Source organism: Rhinolophus ferrumequinum, chromosome 23 (genome assembly GCF_004115265.2).
Source record: "Rhinolophus ferrumequinum isolate MPI-CBG mRhiFer1 chromosome 23, mRhiFer1_v1.p, whole genome shotgun sequence".
NCBI lineage: Eukaryota > Metazoa > Chordata > Mammalia > Chiroptera > Rhinolophidae > Rhinolophus > Rhinolophus ferrumequinum.
The window spans coordinates 13,161,400-13,177,620 of record NC_046306.1 but is presented as its reverse complement, the minus strand read 5'-3'; the positions used below and the strand labels follow the sequence as shown (position 1 = coordinate 13,177,620).

Here is a 16,221-nt window from a genome sequence, read left to right as displayed (position 1 = left end):
TAAAACAACATCTAAATAAGCTTTAGGGCTCTTTACTAAATACCAAATAAAAATTCTAAGTGCCAGGAAAGCATCACGCTGTAATTGAATTGTCAGTGTGTTTTCTTTCTTAGTGGGACACAAAAATGCTAGTGCCTCTTACAATGGAAGCATCTTAGGAGATTCTACCCATTTCATAGATGAGAAAACTGGCGACAAAGAGGGCACAGGGCAAATAAGTGATGGAGGCAGGTTCTCTCTGACAACAGATCCTGGGTTCTTTCTAATATCCAAGGCTGATTTCGACATGGATAATGACTCTCTCACCTCCTTCAAAGGTCTTGGGCCAAACAACTCCAGTCTGCCATCCCAGGGGGCTTTGGGAGGCAGTGAGCTGCCCTGTTGTTCCAAATTCAAGCAGTAGAGGGTTTGCAAGATGCTTTCAGCCCAGTGGACCAACCGCCCGTTTCCCATCACTCAAGTCAGCTAGCCCAGCCTGGCCGAGCCCTCCCCAGCCTGTGCCTTCCCACATTCTTCGGACTCTCCCTAGGACTCTGGTGTACGTGTCTAGTGTGACCCCACCTTTAATCACGTGGGCTTGGACCAAGCAGACTGAACTCTCACCTCATTTTACAGATGAGGAAACTGAGGCCCAGAGAGGTTGCCTAACTCTCTCAAGGTCACAAGTGAGTCAGTGTCAGGGAAGAGTCTGGAATCCAGGGCTCAAAATCCAGTGCTCTTGCCTACTTCACAGATTTCCTAGATCCAGAAGAGGCAAGCTGGGAAGGGAAAGCAAGGGACTCACAGTGGGTCAAAAGAAAGGGATTTCTGGCACTTTCTTGAACACACCGCCAAGCAACAAAGCCAAGGTCTTATTACCTGGGTCTTATTAAGACCAACAAGTTCCGGGAGAGCTGTGCTTCGAGGGGCAGCAGAGGCACAGTCTTTCTCAGACGATGGGGCCAAACTATACCGGACGTCTTTCCCATCCCCACCAGATCCTGCCTCTCCCTCTTCAAACCGTCCAATGGCTTCCCATCATTCCTAGAGCAAAATTCAAACCCCTCCAGGGACCCAAGGATAACTCCTGGAGTTATCCAAGGATGGCTCCTGACCCCTTCTCTGAGGTCATCTCCTGTCACTCAGCCCCTTGGTCATTTCATTACAGCTCCCTTGGTCTCTTCCCTGTTCCTCATTTCCTAGCCTTTACCCTGTTGTTCCCTTTTACTGGAACATTTTTTCCCATTTCTTCCCATGGCCACATCCTTCTAACGACTCAGGTCTTTGCTCAAATGTTGCCTCTTGGCGAGGGCTTCCTTGAACAACTTAGCTCAATATATGAGGCTATATGGTCTCTGTTGCAACTACTTAAATCTGCCATTATAGCGTGAAAGCAGCCATAAGTGAATGGGCATGGTTGAGTTCCAATAAAACTTTATTTACAAAAGCAGGCAGCAGGCCAGTTTTGGCCAATGACTAAAGTTTGCTGACCCCTGCTCTAACTTATTGTCCCGTTTGATTTTCTTCATTGTGCTTACAACTATCTAACATTATCTTTTCTGTTTTGTATATCAATTGATGGTTTTTCTTTACGTTTCTCCACTTAGACTGTTAACTCTAAGAAAAGGGACTTTATCCGTCTTGTTTATCTGTGGTAACCAGCCTTCAAGATGGCCCCCAATGGGCCCCACTTTCTGGTATTCACTCCATTGTGTGGTCCTCTCCCAAACTGGATAGAGCTGTCGTATAAAAGCACTAGAATGATATAGAAATGAAGGCATGTGACTTCCAAGGCTAGGTTATAAAAGGCACTGTGGCTTCCATCTTACCATCTTGGATCACTCGTTCTGAGGGAGCCAGCAGCCACGTCGTAAGGCCGCTCGAGCAGACTTGTAGTAAGGTCCACACAGAGAGGAGCTGAGGCCTCCTGCCAACTGCCAGCCGTGTGAATGAGCCATCTTGGAAGTGGATCCTCCAAACCCAGTCAAGCCTTCAGGTGACCATGGCCCGGGCTGACTGTAACCGCATGAGAGATCCATCTAGCTAAGCCACGCCTGAAGTCCTACCATGCAAAAACTGCAAGATACTAAATGTTTGTTGTTTTAAATCAGGAGAATTCGTTATGCAGCCATAGATAAAATACAATTGGCCATCAGAGTGTCTGGTACATAATATGTACCAATAAATACTGGTTAATAAATAAGTTAGGTGCTCAATAAATATTCTAGAAGGACACATTATAAAAATATTTAAAAGACATGAATGTAATATTATACAAATACTTGTGAAAATCCAAGTTACAAAATATAGAAGGGCACAACTGAGTCTTACCTAATCTGCTAACAGGACAAGATGCCTGGACAAGAATTCTTCCAACATTGAGATCCTAAGCTTCTGGGATGCTCGGTTTCTGTGTTTCTAGTACTTTCTAAGGTTATGATTATATGATCCTGAGATTTCAGGTATCTGTTTCACCAAGTCCATGATTCTAAAATGTTGTTATTCTAATGTATTATGATTCATTAAACAACACGTATCTTTTTCAGCAACGCTTCTCTGCTGGGCACAGTGCCAGGAGCAAGAGATTTGGTAGAGAAAAGACAACCCTGGTTTCTGCACTCCTGTGGCTGATGGGGACAGAGGCGAGCATATGGGCATATACGATACACAGGGAGCTCTGTTATGCAGGTAGACATACTATCTGTCAGGGATTGGGGGTGAGGACACAAACCCAGCCTCCTCAGGAGGCTTGGGAGCAGAAATGTCTTCCCAGGAAAGACAGGAAGAGAGAGTATTCCAACCAGAGAAGGGGGTACTGATGTACACTGTTTTCCAAGGGGAGGGAACAACAAGTGCAAAGGTCCAGGGGCTAGGGTGGGGGAGGGAGTGCATGGCATATCTGGTGAAAGAAAACGAGGTCAGTATGAATTGATGTAAAGTTGGGGGGTGGCCGGGGGTGTCAGAGAGAGGCAGAGTGGCAAGAGACTCTGGCCAGATGAGAGAGGACCTAGTAATCCAGGTCAAGGAGTTTGAACTTTATCCCGAGGGCAAAGGGGAGCCAGTGAAGGGTTTTAAGGGGAAGAGTGATCCGGTCTGCTTAAAGTTTGGAAAGATACCTCTGGTTGCTGCATGCAAATTTGGAAGGAGGGAAGAGCAGAGAGAAGGCTGGAACAAGACCCAGGTGAGAGAAGAAGAGGCCTGAATGAATGGGAGATGGGCCTGAGAGAGAGAGAGAGAGTGTTTCATCTGTGGTGTGGTAAAGAGACGGGGGTGGGGATCATACTGGTAAGGGACAGGTTTGTGTAACGCATAGGTAATGTATATAGGTAATGCATATAGGTAATGCATATAGGTAATGTATATAGGTAATGCATATAGGTAATGTATATAGGTAATGTCTAGGACTCCCGGACTCCGTGATTCTGCGTCTCTGATTCTATGTTCACCACACCATCACTTTTGACACAAAATGCCCATCCCATCACTATACCTTATGGTCCCTGACCTCACACAGCCCTGCAGCCCTACTTTCTGAGCCGGGGTTTCCTTGTTTGCACAGAGGGGATCATCAACACCTTCCTTGGGGAGCAGCCAGGAGGTGACAGCTCGTGTGTGGTCAGCACCCCCACAAAGCAGGTGGGCCGTCCGTGGTGGACACGTGTGCCCTAAGTGCTGGGCGCACAGGCGTGTTCAGGAAGGAACTGGGCCTTGAGAGGATGAGAGAGGTCAGAGAGGAAGAGCAGAGGTAGGGAGGAGCCTGTTCTGGTCTGCTCCTGGTGACCTGGGAGGCTCTGGCCTCTGGGCACCCTGTTGGGCATCTGGTCCTCAGATTTGGTTGTTTGCTTCCAGGCACCAGCAAGTTTCTGAGTTGTCTGGGGAGGGGGCTCCCCATATCTAGAGGCTGCTGGCCCTTCCAGTTCCTCCTTCTGGTCTTAAACTCCCCCAGGGCTGAAGACACCAGGCAGGATCTGATCTTCCCTGGGTAGGACCGAGCCTGGCCAAGCGCTACCCATTGGGTTGGACCCAACCTGCTCCCAACCCAGCCCCCCCCACGAGGCCATCCTATAGGCAACTGTTCTGGTGGCTCAGACAAGAGCAGTTCTTTAGAGACAGGAACCTCACTTGTCTCCCCAAAACGACAACACGTGGTCTCCAGAACCACAGCCAGGGCCTATGTGTGCTCCTGTGTTACAATTTGCTTCTTGCTAGGGGTTCAGCTTTAATTCAGTTCAATCTGCAAAACATCAATTGAACAACACAACTGTGGGCACATCCCACAGACCTGGCATGACCCTGGGACACCCACTTCCTGATTGGAGGAGGAAACGGGAAGCTGAGCATGGGTGTGCCTAAAACTACACAGTGATTGGTGAAGGGTCGGGCTTAGAGTCCAAGGCCAGAGCTCTCAGCCCATTTCTTTGCACACAGTAGGGGCTCTCCAAATGTCACTCATATTGAGTCAAGTTAGGAGTTCAAGTGACATGTGTCACATGGTGTTTACTAGTAGCATTTACTAGTATTTGCATCGATTGTTTCTAGAAGGTGATAAGAAGCCAGAGAGGTGAGCTGAGTATCTGGGGTCAGGGTGGAAGACCTAGTTTTCATTTTGTGCCCTTTTGTACCTGTTGAATGTTTTTTTTCACCAAGTGCACATAGAACAGTCAATCAATCAAACAAACAATCACAATTAAATAAATAATTAAGCGAGCGAGGCATTTCGTAACTCCTTTGTACATGCTGTTCCCTCTGGAGAACACCCTTTCCTGGTTTTCTCCATCCGGAAAACTCCTATGCAAGTCACAAGCCTGAACCCCAATGTCTGGTGTCTGGGGCCCGTTGCCACCTCCCCGAGATGGTGATTGTCCATTCACCTGCCATCTCCATGTGCCCTCGTCTGTCCTGCTCTGTGCCTGAGGAGGCACCCATGCCTCCTGACTTCTGTTGGATTTCATCAAAAGGAGGAGTCAGTGGGAGATTACAGACAGGATGAGAGAGAAGTGGGGATGTTTATGCCACCTGCTCCCTCCCCGTTTTTCCTTAATCTTGGCAGGGGCTGCATTTCTCCCTCGCCTCAACTCCCGTCGTGGCCTCACTTCCACAGAAACAGCTATGTCTGGGGCAGTAGCACTGTTTCCTGTCTCTAACAGCTCGCCACAGTAGTCTCGGGGTCCTTCTCCATTCCTTGAAGTTTCCCATAGCTCACCCACCTGTGTAATTACTCTATTAATTCACTTCAGTTAAGCCAGTGGTTCTCCGCCCAGGGTGATTTTGCCCCTCAGGGGACATTTGACAATGTCTGGACGCATATGTAGTTGTCATGACTGGTGTGGGGTGCTACTGGCATCCGGTGGGCAGAGGCCAGGGGTGTGCTGCTAAACATTCTACGAGGCACGGGACAGTCCCTACCACAGAGAACAATTTGGCTGCAAATGTCAACGGCACTGAGGTTAAGAAATCCTGACTTAAACTTTTGTGATGCCAACTGCTCCCTGCCTGGACCCTGGACCCATGGCTGGGGGTTCTGGACGCCCACTGCTCTCTCTGCACTGTGGTGTGATCTTCTCATTTACACACCTACCGTTGGCTTCCTCTTAATGGCACAGACATGAAAAGACCCCGTCTTTGCCCTCAATCCATCCACCATGCAGGGAGAGACCCTGGGGAACTGGGTCCCCCGCCAGACGTGAGTCCTTAAAGGCAGGGTCTCTATGTCGTTTACCGGAAAGACCCAGTAGTAGGAGGTCAGCAGATATTTGCTGACTGAGCTAAAAAAAATAATCCTTCACCAATGTCTTAAAAACAGGTTGCAGAAGACAAGGGACCAGACTCAATATCTACACAGGACTCAGAGAACCTGAGTGATTTTCCCTGTGACAGAAGTTCCAAGGAAACCACCATCAGGCAAATATATACAGAAGGAATGAATCCCTGAGGATAGAGGTGGGTGGGCAGGAGAGAAGGTAAGAAGAAGGCATCTCATCTCTCAAATGGGTATCATAGTAGAACACACCTCCTAAAACTATTGTGAGAATAAAATTAGCAGAAAGCATTTAGTGTGCTACTCAGTACCTGGTTTTGTACAAAATGAACAGTATCCATCAGCTATCTGGAGGAAGGGATGGAGGAAAAACATCCAAGATGGGGGCTGGGGAAATGCTCTGCCACTACCATGGGGCTGCTTTGCACTGCTGGGCTTCACCTTCCCAATCTGTAACATGGGGACTATGTAGGTAAGATTAGAGCTTTGCAGCAACTATATCAGAAGAGATGCTTTAGGGGTTCCACAGGTGTTTCAAATATTATTTTCAAAATCAAATCTGTAATTTAGTAAAAGTAAAAGGCCAATCTGTTAAATTACAATGAGATATTATAGTCAGGAAGGCTGAGGGTGACCAACTCATCCTATTTTGCCCAAGACTTTTCCAGTTTTAGCAGTGAGATTCCCTGTGTCCTGAAAACCCCCAGTCTTGGGCAAACCGGGGTGGTTGGTCACCCTAGCAGGTCAGGTTACCAGCCTGCCCACATAATTTTTAAAATAATAAATAGCTACCATAGGTTGAATACTTATTTTGTGCCAGGTGTTTTTCTAATGACTCTGTAAGTATTAGTTCATTTAATCTTCATAAGAACCCAGCGAGATAAATATTATCAGCATCCCTCTTTGTACAGTGGCACAGAGAGGTTCTGTAATTGCCCGAGGTCACACAGCTCCTGAGTAATAGAGCCAAGATTTGATTCCAGGTTGTCTGGGTCCAGAGTGCCCATATTTAACCAGGACCTCTACTATACATGTGAATATATTTTAAAACATCTTTTGAAATGGTAATAATAATAATAGGAATATATTTTAAAACATTTTTTGAAATAGCAATAATGCTAATAATAACAATTTTTGAGCACTCAGATATGTATTCCAAAGTTTAACCCAGGAGTGACAACCTGTATTTTAACTTGGGCTGCCAGATCTACTCATTTTTATGTAGACCTCAGAATAAAGCATTCTGGGCCACCTCTGCTAAGTTAAACCTGTAGTGGAAGACTCACGTGTTTACCGGGCCAGGTGGGCAATATTGGTGAGTGAGGGGTCCTGGTTGTAATGCAAAAGGGAGTGGTGGGGCTTGTGGCAAAATGGAATGGAATGCATGTGCCAAGAAAGAACAGCCAAGGACTCAACTCCAGGCACTTGGGTTTGGGGGCCCAGCAATGACAGGTCTCCCAAGAGAAGCCAGACATCCATCTTTAACGGCAACGAATTCAGTGAAAACAAAACAAAAACACAAGATGTGTGAAATAAAACTGTGGGCCAAACCCCGTCCCTGTACCTTACCCCCGCCCTCTGCAAGCTGTTAAAAAAAAATAAATCACTATTTGAAATTGTGGTATATTCACATTATGGGACACTGTGCAGCAATGAGAATGAATAAATTCTAGCTGTAAAAACTATGGATGAGTCTCACAAACATAAGCCAGACATAAATGAATACACCCTGTGTATTCCATTTCTATAAAGTTTAACAATAGACAAAACGAATCTAGGGTGTTAGGAGTCAGGCCTGTGGTTACCTTGGAGAGGGGTAGCTTGTGATTGAGCAGAAAGACCACAACAAAGGCTTCTGGGGGCTGGTGGGGTCCTGTATCTTTATCTGGGTGACAGGGACATGGTAATGTTCTCTTTGTGACGAGTATTGAGCTGTCCACTTAGGTTTGTGCATTTTTTAAATGTATGTTGTATATTTGAAATTATATAAACATTTTACAACACAGATACACACAGACTGTTACCATTTGGAAATATTTCTCTGGATGGAACAGGATTGTTTTTGGATATAAAGGAAACCAAATGCTGAGATAATTGGACTCGGAGGCCAACTACCTTCAGGAAGTGTCTGATGGCTCTTTGTTGGATAAATGAAAAGAATGCAAATGCCAGGTTATGCCCCAATTTGAAACTGGCATTTAATACAACAGCCTTGTTTTTTTCCAGGATGGCTTTGTGTAATATCTCTGTTGAGAAGTGTGTCTCTTTTGCTCACCCCTTTCACCCATATTCTCAGGTACTTAAAGTTATAAAGTAACTTCTCTATATAAAGTAACTTTCATGGGAAAAGGATTTCAGAGCTAAGAAAATCTGAGAACCTTAATTAAGGTTAAGGTTCAAAAATTCCACCTATCAGAAGCAGGCTCCAAATGGCAGGGTGGATTTGGGGGTGACTCTGTATAGGATGGGGATTGCCTATACCTGGAGGCGGAGGGCCTGCATAGGAGCCTGCTGCTGCAAGCATTTCTCAGAGGGTGTGTCTCCATTCACAAAGGGCCTTTTCATCCTTTAGTCATCTCTTCAGCAAACACATCCCAAGTGCCCGCTCTATGCCAGGTCACAGGGTGTAACATTAATCCAGTAATCACAAAGACGGGCTGCTAACAGTGGCTAGGTGTCATGAGAGCACATGGCCAGGGGACCCTTCACTGGGGTCTACCCCACTTCCCAAACAACCCAAATGGAGCCCTTCTCACGGCTCCCATTCCTCCATCCTCGCCCTGGTCTTCACCAGCCCCACCTGCATAGTCTCTCTCTCTGCCCCACTTGGACCCCTAAATCCATTCTCCACAGTATTTTTATAAAACACAATTCAAAAGACACTCACCGCAACCCTGCCCGCAACTTGAAAGTTATACTCAAGCCACACAGAGAAACATCCAGATTCCTTCTCACAGCCCACCAACCCCACATTGTCACCCACCCCAATCGCCTCTGCTTCCTCCTCCTCTCTCCAGTAACGCTGGTCCAGCCTTAGGCCTTGGCTCTTGCGGTTCCCTCTGCTGTTTCTTGTGATTCAGGTGCCATTGCAAATGTCACCTACAGGGGCCTCTTTGAAGTACTTTTGACAGGGTGATGTACACAACTTGAATTTTGTACCATGTGCATACTCAGATAAATTATGAATTCAAATGGAAATTCCTCCTTGGAGAGGCCTTTCTAGAAAGCAACCTTCTCATCTACTTCCTCTTATGGTGTTTTAATTGTCCCTTATGAGGTGCTTGGTTTCGTTTTCATCTTTTTTTAGTTTATTGTCTATCTCCTCTTCATGAGGAGACTTCGCCTGTCTTATCTACCACTTAGCACAGTCCTGACACATAGTAAGTGCTCACTAAATATTTATTGAATAAGTGAAGAAAAGAAGGGAGGGAGGGAAGGAAGGATGTCTGAGATGATAATGGAGAATAAACCGGGCAGAGCTGGGGGTGGAAGGGTTGTCCTTAGTTCCAAGCAGAGTTGGCAGTGTGAGGACCTGAAGAAGCCCAGGCTGATGGGACTAGAGATGAGAGAGCCAGGGTGTGAGGCAAGCAAGACTGTACCCATTTTACAGATGAGGAATCTGAAGTTCAGAGCGGGCAAGAGACTGGCCCAAGTCATCCAACAGGCTAGAGTCTGAGTTTAGAATCCAGGTCCCAATTCAAGTTTCCATAGAATCTCACAGTTCTTGAGCACCTATATGTACTAACTTATAAGATTGGTACTGTTATTACTTCCTCAGTTGACTGATGAACAAGCTGAGGTACAAAGAGGTTGAGAGACTTGCCCTAGGTCACACAGCAGAGAAGTAGCTAAGCCTTAGGTCTTTCCCTGGCTTTGATGGTTCCCAGTTTGCACTTCCCAATTCTTCCACAGCCTCTGGCCTCACACAAAGCCCAACCTGGATCCCAAAGAGGCTGTCAGTCAAACCCTGATCCTCTCCTCTCTGGAGCTTTGGGCAAAGACAAAAAAATTCCCTGAAACCCTCCAGGATCTGGCTTCCCTCAACTTCAAACCGAAAGAGAGCAAAACTAGCCTTGTTTGCAAGGCTGCTGTGAGAAAAAAGTGATAAAAAACAATTATGGAACTCAGAAGTGATAAAAGTAACTGTAGAGCTCCTGGAAAACAGCCTGAGCTGTAGCTACTAATGATAGCAGGAATTTATGGCCCTGTGGGCCCAGCCTTTTCCAGGCTGGGGTGATAGGAGCTGGGGTCACAAGTGGGGTCACAGACAGAAAACTCCCAGCAGCCCCTTCCTGGAATGAGGCCAGAGCCCCTCTTTTACCAGCCTGGGCGGTGGTTTCCAGGGCTCTCAGACGGCCACAGCCCACACCCCTACACACACCCACACCCCCGCCAGCCCAGGGGGCCACCATTAGGCATCCATCGGGTCAGGTCCTGTGTCTCTAGCCACTTGTCTTTCTGAAAACCTATAAACTGTTAGTGCTTTATAGTGACGGGGTTAATTCATTATTTCTCGGGGTCCCAGAGGAAGGCAGGGAGCAGAGGGCAGTGATTCATTCGTTCCTCCTGTAGCCAGTGGACATTTACAGAGGGCCAACTCCATACCAGGGCCCTTGCTGGGGGGAAGGCAATGACTGGACACGGTAACTCACCCAGAATCATGAGTGCTCTGGGGCAGAGCTGGACCCTGGGTCCCCAACTCCTAGGACCATGATCACACCATCACAAAAAAGACTGGGAGGGGCTTGTCCCTACAGGTGTTCACTGCTAATTCTTCAAGACATCAAAACCCCACTTTAGAACCCTAGTGTATTATTGTTTTTATAAAAACAAAGCCTATGTATCACTAAAGATCAAATAATGCGGAGATTTATCAAAAATCTTCAAAACACTCAAATTTTACCACCGAGAGAAAAACCTCCCTGAGCAGAGGTAGCGGAGCACACAACCTCCAAGGCCAGAGTACCCAGGTCCCCGTGCCAGCTAGCCAGCTAGCCATGCAACATTGAGAATGTCAACTCTCCTCTGCCTCAGTTTCTCCAACCTGTAAAATCGTCTAAGGGCAGCACTGCCACTCAGGGCTGTTAGGAGCACTAAACGAGGTCACTACCTGCAGAGCACGTAGCACAGCACTGACACAGAATAAGTGCTTCCTGAGTGGTGTTCAGTGAATCCTTCTCAGACACGCTCTGTTCATATGCGCTACACCTGCTTGTGGTTTTAGAGCCTGATTTTTAAATATATTCAACAAGATAATCCAGGCATCTTTCCATGTCTCTAAGCTCATCTATGGAAGCAATAAGGGTTTGATTTAAGGGCTAAGCAGCTTCGTCATGCAGGAACCTCCCCCCTCCCTCCCCACTGTAGATCACACTAGCTCCCCTTCAGAGCCCGGTTATTTTCTGCCCGTATCTGCTTTCTGCGGATCCCTAAGGCAACCCTGTGTGGAGATGTAGAAACTAGGACTCACAGACAGCAAATAACTTGTTGTGCTCACAAGAGCTGGGACTTGAACCTCTGACATCTGGACTCTAGAAGCTGAGCTCAAGACTGAAAAACAAGCACTGAGAAGTCCAGGAGGGTTTTGGAGTTGGGTGGACGTGACTTTGAATTCCTGTTCTTGCCAGTAGGAGCTGTGTCACCTTGGGCCAGTCCTTTCACTTCCCTGAGCATCAGTTTCCTCATCTGTGAAATGGGGCTGCAGATACCCGTCACAAAGGGTTGCCATGGAGATTGCTACTGCCTGGCTAATGGCTGCTGTTTCTGCACCAGTAATGCATGTGGGGCTCCCTGCTAAGTGCTTTACAGACAATATTTCTTTCTCTTTTTTCTTTTTTTTATTCAGACAATATTTCATTTAACTGATGAGATGCACAGGTAAAGCGCCTAGCAGGCAAATAGCAACATTAGCTCCCCTAGAACATAGTTCTTAAGGGCAGAGGCTTTTGGCTGTTTTGCTCATTGTGTAACTGAGTCCTAAAACAATGCCTGGCGCACAGTAGGTGCTCAAATAAAATTGTTGAACGAATGAATGAATACCTCTAATTCTGCCAATATCAATGACAAAAGGGCTCTGTTACTTACCAGGTATGTGACTTGAAACAGGTCTCTTTACACCTCTGAACTTCAATTTTCTCCTACTAGGTCTAATGGGTACCACGATCCCAGCAATATTTATTGAGCACTAACTCTGTGCTGAGCTCGGTTCTAAGTGGCTTATAGGTATAGCTCCTTTAAACCTTTGAGGGATTGTTATTATCCCACGTTGAAGTTAAACTAGCTGAGGCGCAGGGAGGTTAAGTCACTTGGCTAAGGTTTCCTACGTAATAAGAGGTGGAGCTAAGATTCAAATGCCCCAGGTCTCTGAGGCCAGAGAGAGCATCTGCTTAACACTACCCTACAGAGCCTTTCTAAGAGTAACCTGTCCTTCCTCCTCGACAGTACAAGCAGTAAATATACTGACGTGCATTCACGGAATGGAACACGATGCAGCAATGAAAAAGAGTAAGTTCCCGGTAACCTCAACAACATGGGTGAATCTCACAATTATACCGAAAGGAGCCAGGTACAAAAGACTACTAGAGTAGCCAGATAAAATATAGGATGTCCAGTTAGAATTTCCAATAAACAATGAATATTTACTTATTTAGTATAAATATGTCCCATGAGAAATTCAAATTTCACTGCCATCCTAGATTTTTATGTGCTAAACCTGGCAACCCTAAATAGTGTATGTGTATGATTCCTTTTAGCTGAAGTTGAAACACAAGTGAAATGAATAAATGGTAATAGAACTCAGGATAGTGACCGTCTTGGGTTGGGGTGGGGAAGAGTGGAAAGGGTGTTGAAAAAGTTATTTACGGGCCGCCCGGGTAGCTCAGGTGGTTGGAGCGTCCTCGCGATCCTGAGGCTGAGGTCGCCGGTTTGATTCCCACATGGGCCAGTGAGCTGCGCCCTCTACAGCTCAGATTGTGAACTGGGCTGTCGTGAGCAGCCGAAGGTCAGCGTGGGCTGCTGTGGGCTGCTGTGGACTGGAGCGCAAGGGTCATTATACCAACGGCTTGAACTGGAGTTGGGGGGGAGGCAGAAGAAGGGGAGACAAAAAAGAAAAAGTTATTTATCTTCAAAAACACAAACTCATAGATACAGACAACAGAATTATGGTTACCAGAAGGGAAGGGAGGGGTAGGGAAAGCATGTAGAGGGTAAGGGGGGGCCAAATGCAAGGTGACAGCAGGAGACTAGACTTTGGGTGGTGAGCACACAATAGAGTATACAGATGTTGTATTATAAAGTTGAACACATTAAATTTATATAATGTTATTAACCGATGTTACCCCAATAAATTTAATTTAAAAAATAAAAAAGGTATGTAGTTTGACCTTGATGTGTATACTTGTAACAAATCACCCAGCTGTATGTTTAGTAGTAGTACATTTTACAAGATTTGTGAATTGTGACTCCCTAAATATATATATATATATATTTTAAAAATTCTAAAGGGCAATACACTATGAAATCTTTAGTAATAGTATCTAACCGATGGGGTGCTTGGGAGGAAAAAAGAGATAAAGGCTGTGAGTCTCTGAGCACATTTTAGAAGCTCATAGTAAGAAGTCAATAAATGGAAGCCATTGTAAAATGTAATAGCAACATTTGCATTGTCATTATTATCACCCCTTCTGTGATTTTTCTCTATTGCAAATTGATTGGCGCGCCCTCAAGCGTCTACATTGTGTCATAGCACCTCAGTTACTGCAAAGAATATTCCTTCATCCAAGCGTGAAATTGTCTCAGTTACAAAGGGCAATGCTGTGCTTTTCTTTTGCTCCAGGACCACATGAGAAAGTACCCAAATCCGCAGGAGACCAATGGGTCCCAAGTCCAGCTCCAGCCCTGCCCGTGATAGCTCCCTGAAGAGTATCAGAAGGAAGGCAGAAGGGAACGCGCAGGTCTATCTCTCTGACTCACTGTTGAAGCGCAATCGCAAACATTATCTTGCTTCGTAGGAACTCACGTGATAATATTTGAAAGGAGCACTGGTGGGCTACCAGATGCTTTCACATTAATAATAATCACAGCTAGCTTTTGTTGATCACGTCCTGGGTGCAAGCACCATGCTGAGACATGTATGTCCTTTATTTCCTTTAATCTTGACAATGACCTGTGAGACGTGTGTTCTTCCGTAGCCTGCTTTTTTCCCCTCAGCGGTACGCTCTGGGCATCTTTCCATGTCAATAAATATAGCTGGGGCGGTAAGTACTTGATTCAAAGGCTGAGAAACTTAAACAGTCAGCAGCCACTGCCCAGGTGAAGATCAATAATAGTTAACATTTATTGAGTGCGTTTATTACACACCAGGCCCTGTGCTAATTGTTTACCCTGAACAGTCTCCCATTTGATCCTTGAGGCAATCTCAAGGTAGCTGCTATTATTATTCAGATGAGGAACCTGAAGCTCAAAGAGCTAAAGAAACCATCCAAGGTCAGACAGCTGGTGTAAATGGCAGAGTTAGGATGCAAACCCAGGTCAGTCTGATTCTGGTGCTGGGCTCACACACAGGATATTTGAAGGACCAGATGGGAGCGGACACACAGGAAGAGCCCCGAGTGGAGAAAGGAGCCACTGACAAAATTCTAAAGGCAGGCAGGAGGGTCGTGTGGGAGAGGCCATGGAGGAGGCAATTTCTGAAAAGCCACACAGTCTGCCGTGAAGGGGACAGGAAGGCTTCCTGGAGGTGGTCCCATGGAGACTGTCTCCAGCCAAGAAAGGAGGTCTTTTAATAACTTACAAGCTCCTGGGTGGTTTCACATCAGACACACATGGGTTCAAATCCTCATTGGGCCACTCTCTAGGTTCTTTTTAAAAACAGCATGATGGAAGTATTATTGACGTACAATGAACTACCCCTATTTAAATCGCATAATTAGATGAGTTTTGAGCCCATGAGCCCATCACCACAGTCAAGGGGATGAACGTTTCCATCACCCCAAATTTCCTGGTGCCCATTTATCCTTACCTCCTTCTCCTTACCGCCCCGCACCCCATTTCCAAGTAACCATGGTCCCTATAGATTGCTTTCTTTCACTACGGATTACTCTAAAATTTCTGGAATTCTATAGAAACAGAATCATACAATTTGTACTCTTTTTTTCTGGCTTCTTTCATTGAGCATAATTATTTTGAGATTCATTCACGTTGTTGCATGTATCAATAATTTGTTCCTTTTTATTGCTAAGATATATACTATACCGGGGGTGCCAAAAACATGTATACACATTTTAAGAGGTGTTATCTATGTATTACTTTTCAAAGTTGACTTGAATTGTGGTAGCAATGTGTAGTGTGACGTTTGCTCAAAAGATCCGATGAATGCGAGCGTCCCCATGCGACAGGCAGGACAAAGAAAATGTTGGAAGCACAGTTGCCGTTCGAGGAGCGCAGGACTGGTTTGAAGTGGTGTTTGAAATTCGCCAATGTTGTGGAAGTACAGTGACAATGGAGGCGTGAGTGTGCACCAGAACCTCCAACATGCCTAACAACTGCACGCATTTGTGATCAGTGTGAGACGCATGGTACTGTGTGTGATGTGCTCAAGGGAAGATCCAGGAGGCCTCCCACAGCAACACGTCCTGCTGCTTCTGCTCTGGCGTCGGAACGGTTCACACGCTCACCACAGAAGTCTACCAAACAATGTTCGCCATAATCAGAAGTGTCTGGATGCTGATGGCAACCACTTTGAGCACCTCTTGTAATTGCAGAAGTCAAACGTGACTTGTATTCATCTTCTGTTATTGGTATATATTGAGTGTTACAATTTTAATACAGTTTTTTTCCCTTTCTTAAAACGTATATACATTTTTTTGGCTGTGTGTGTGTGTTACAGTTTTTTTACCCTATTCTCCTGTAGATAGACATCCCCGCCCCACCCCCCACCCCCAGTTTTTGGCTATTATAAATAAAGCTAACAACATTTGTGTACATGTGTTTGAGTGGACAGATGCTTTCATTATTCTTGGGTAAATACCTAGGAATGTGATTGTTGGGTCATATAAGTTTACGTTCAACTTTTAAAGAAACTGCTGTAAACTATTTTTCAAAGTAGTTGTACCACCTTTCATTCCCACCAGCAAAGTCTGACAGTTTCAGTTGCTAGGGTAAGCTTCTTTCATTTCAGCCATTCTAGAAGCACTAGTTGTTTGCTGTTGTTTTTTAATCTGTGGACCCCATTGATGGTTTCTTAGCCTATCTGAGCCTCTATGGGTCTGAGGGGGCTGGGTAGAGATGGTGAGAGGAGAGGAAGGGTGTCACTTGAGCTGCCACCATCGTAGCTGGTTCTGAGGGCTCTGGACTCAGCAGACGTTTCAAGTTTCCTCTTTGGGTCTTGGACACTGTTGTGGGCTCGTGGACATGGCCATTGCTTCAAGCTCAGCTTTGGCCTTGATGGATGCATCCCTCTTCCTGGGGGTCCTTTGTGATTTTTT

The 16,221-nt window shown here is 45.8% G+C and overlaps 1 long non-coding RNA gene across 2 annotated transcripts; it reads left to right on the top strand.

The window, feature by feature from the left end:
* Positions 1–3,047: 3,047 nt before the first annotated feature.
* On the top strand, positions 3,048–14,989 carry LOC117015626 (uncharacterized). Of its 2 annotated transcripts, none has more exons than XR_004421756.1 (4): positions 3,048–3,160; positions 5,783–5,919; positions 12,179–12,241; positions 13,572–14,989. It is a non-coding gene; the product is annotated as an uncharacterized LOC117015626 (long non-coding RNA). The 2 variants fall into 2 exon arrangements; XR_004421755.1 differs by having other exon boundaries at positions 5,783–5,939.
* Positions 14,990–16,221: the final 1,232 nt, after the last annotated feature.